The sequence below is a fragment of the Vanacampus margaritifer genome, chromosome 1, assembly GCF_051991255.1.
Source record: "Vanacampus margaritifer isolate UIUO_Vmar chromosome 1, RoL_Vmar_1.0, whole genome shotgun sequence".
Lineage (NCBI taxonomy): Eukaryota > Metazoa > Chordata > Actinopteri > Syngnathiformes > Syngnathidae > Vanacampus > Vanacampus margaritifer.
In genome coordinates this window covers 59,897,355-59,900,749 of record NC_135432.1, presented here as the reverse complement: position 1 = coordinate 59,900,749, position 3,395 = coordinate 59,897,355, and the positions used below count along the sequence as shown (strand labels likewise).

The 3,395-nt window shown below is 33.4% G+C and overlaps 1 non-coding gene across 1 annotated transcript; it reads left to right on the top strand.

The window, feature by feature from the left end:
• The first annotated feature begins 2,967 nt into the window (after nt 1–2,967).
• Nucleotides 2,968–3,051, top strand: trnal-uaa (transfer RNA leucine (anticodon UAA)). Its single transcript has one exon. It is a non-coding gene; the product is annotated as a tRNA-Leu (tRNA).
• Nucleotides 3,052–3,395: the final 344 nt, after the last annotated feature.

Genomic DNA, 3,395 nt, shown 5'->3' with positions numbered 1-3,395 from the left:
CCACACAAGATTTTGAACATTGCTAACTGACATGGAGGATTTTAGCTAATTTTAGCATAAAAACTCAAGGTTTGAGGGAAAGGAGTTTAAAACAAGAACAAATCAGAATTGTTAAAAAAAAACAAAAACATTTTGTACAGATTTATAGATACGGTATATATTGCCAGGGAGACTATTTTAGTCCACTCGCTGTCTGACGCTAAGCTAACCTTGGCTAACAAACGCACACACAGGGTGACTGATTACCGGTAGTTTACTTTGGCCTCAAAGTTTGGAGAAAACAACTTTGATTTGAACTCACTTCTGTTCATTTTTAGTCCTGCTTGTCAAGAAGGTAAAAGTTTGGCGGAGGACCCGGTTGCAGGGAAGCAGGGCAAGGAGGCAAAGGTGATGTACAAACAATGGACTTTAATTACTACAAAACAAAAGCGAACTCCAAACGGCAAGAGAAAACAAAACATGGCGCGGACAGCAAGGCAAAAAATGGTAGCATGACGGGAGGGAAATGACAATGAACTGAATGACACAACAAGACACACCTGGGGCAAGACACAAGTGGCTGAGGGCACTGATTGGTTGACACGAGGAAGGGCAGGATTACACTTAACAAGACCAAGGGAGACACACAACCAAAAACAGAACCCAAACATGACACTGCTAATGAAATGAATACTTGCAGTTTAATAAAACATGAAAAATAAAGTTGCCTGAAATGGGCTAATTTTAACATTTTGAATGGTTCACCATATGCATATTATTAGATTTCAGGTTGGGGTAAAAAAATAAAAATAAAAATAAAAATAAAAATAAAAATAAAAATAAAAATAAAAATAAAAATAAAAATAAAAATAAAAATAAAAAATAAAAATAAAAATTAAAAAAAATAATAAAAAAAATAAATAAAAAATAAATAAATAAAAAATAAATAAATAAATAAATAAATTAATTAATTAATTAAAAAATAAAAATAAAAATAAAAATAAAAATAAAAATAAAAATAAAAATAAAAATAAAAATAAAAATAAATAAATATATATACACACATATATATACATATATATATATATATATATATATATATATATATATATATATATATATATATATATATATATATATATATATATATATATATATATATATATATATAAGCAAATTTTGACAGTGTTACACAAAGATTCAGTGGCATTGCCAATTGATAGAGTAATATAATAGATTAACCAAGTAGAAAACCACATAAATAATTGAAAGTCTTTTAGGTTTACGTATGTTACTATCCACTTGTGGGGTCGTGAGGAACGGCGCTTTTACAAAAACAAACCCACTCAGACACAAAACATCTTCAGCATGAGGTCCGCCGGTCCATTAGTCAACAACGTCCATTTAGCAGGATTAGTCATTGCACTGAAGCGACCCACAACTAAGGGTGACCATGGATGTCTACAGGACTGAATGTAGCATCCATTAAACATAATCCTGACATGATATCACTTGTCGGGATTGTACTATTTACTGCCACCAATTTATCGTTCTCTCCCATGCATTTTTCCTCACATACGTACGGTCGGACCCCAAATTCTGAACAGTGTCTTGACTCATGGTGACGAATGAAAGCGAGTGTGTTTTATGCTTTTCTCATGACCAAAAATAGAGATGAGTTCCTGTTACAGATAAGATCATTTCCTCTGTTTGACAGAAGCGCTGCTGAATGGCTCGCATCAGCAATTTATAGCGGCCACTGTTCAGGCATGCACCAGAGAAACAGAAGAAAAAAAAAAATCCCAACTCATCGCCTCTGCACCTCTTGGGAAAAATACTTTTTGACTCACAAACTTCCTGGTGTTCTGCATCAAATGTTCAGTTTTGACATGGTTGGACACTGTTATCAGTCCCTGTCGATAAATATCATTAAGATGGCCCTCATTTATTTTGTTGATATACGACACACACACACACACACATACACAAAAGAGGACTTATCTACAAATTAGCTCGATGATATCATTTCAGCTTCTTTTTTCTCTTCTACTAGATGGACAAAAAAGTCTGAATAACGGGGTTTTGTGTATATGTTGAGAGACACATTCAGAGCATAATTACCACTATTTATAATAGTCTGAATAAACAACATGTTTGAATAATTAGAATGAAGAAACATTAACAAATTGCCCAAAAACTTTTTTTATAGTTAGATTTCTGTATGTATATATTTATGTAAGTTGACCACCAAGAGAGAGAGAGAGAGAGAGAGAGAGAGAGAGGGAGAAAAAAATAGTGCTATTTGGTATTTTAAATGTATGTAAATAAATCTGGATGGAAAAAATACCTTGGATATTAAATATAAACATATAATGTTATTATGTTGCTGAAGAAATAAATACATTTGTGAAAAATTACATAAACAAATACATTTTATATGCAATCCCATCAACAAATTGGTCACTAAATAAAAATCAAGTAAAAAAAAAAAATATGAAAAATGTAAAGAAACAAAATGTTCCATTAATTGTTTCGATTTTTTTTTTTTTGTAGTGTATATAGCTTCAACTGCCAGGGCCCATGTTTTGCATGCCAACCTTGCCATGTTGCTTTGTGGTTAATAATAATAAAAACAATGAGCGTATGTATGAGTCATATTCTTTCAACGGAGAAATTTTGTATTTACAGGACATCCCAAAATTCACTTAGCACTTCATTTGTCAATGCTTTGCTAAATAACATTGAAGCCGTGTTGCAGAATTGGCTGGCGAGAAGTTTTTCTATCCTCAACTTGCAGTTCACCGCCATTTTGAGAAGCTTATTTGCCATCACCTGCTCTAATGAAATGACATCACTTTTCTCAAAATGGCAAACTCTGCGCTGGGCTCAACTGCAGTCAGGGTTTGACTAAAAAAAAACATCAGTGGCCATTTTGCATTCACAAATCATTCACATTTTAAATATTTGATATGTTTTAATAATCAGTGCACCAGGATGGCAGAGTGTTTAAGGCGTTGGACTTAAGATCCAATGGACATGTAGTCCTTGTGGGTTCAAGCCCCACTCCTGGTAAAAATGTGACAAATGAACTACACTAACCTGTCCCACATTTATGTCTTATTTATCAAATACAATTTAAGAATATCTTCCACCATGCAAACCTTTCTGTGAATTCTAAGTGAAAAATATGTAAATTAAAGCCATGTATGTAAATGAGAACTGTTCTGCCCTGTGGTGGACGTTGGTTCTCTACTAGTGTCACTGATTAACGAGTTTCCCGTGATTCAGCATTCTCCAACATTGATCGTCTGGCTGCTATCCAAATTTTCTTAACGTTTTTGAGTGAGTCACCGCGCGTGTGTGTTTGACAAGTAGCTACAGAGGCCTCTGACACACACTTTCCACTATCTCTGTTG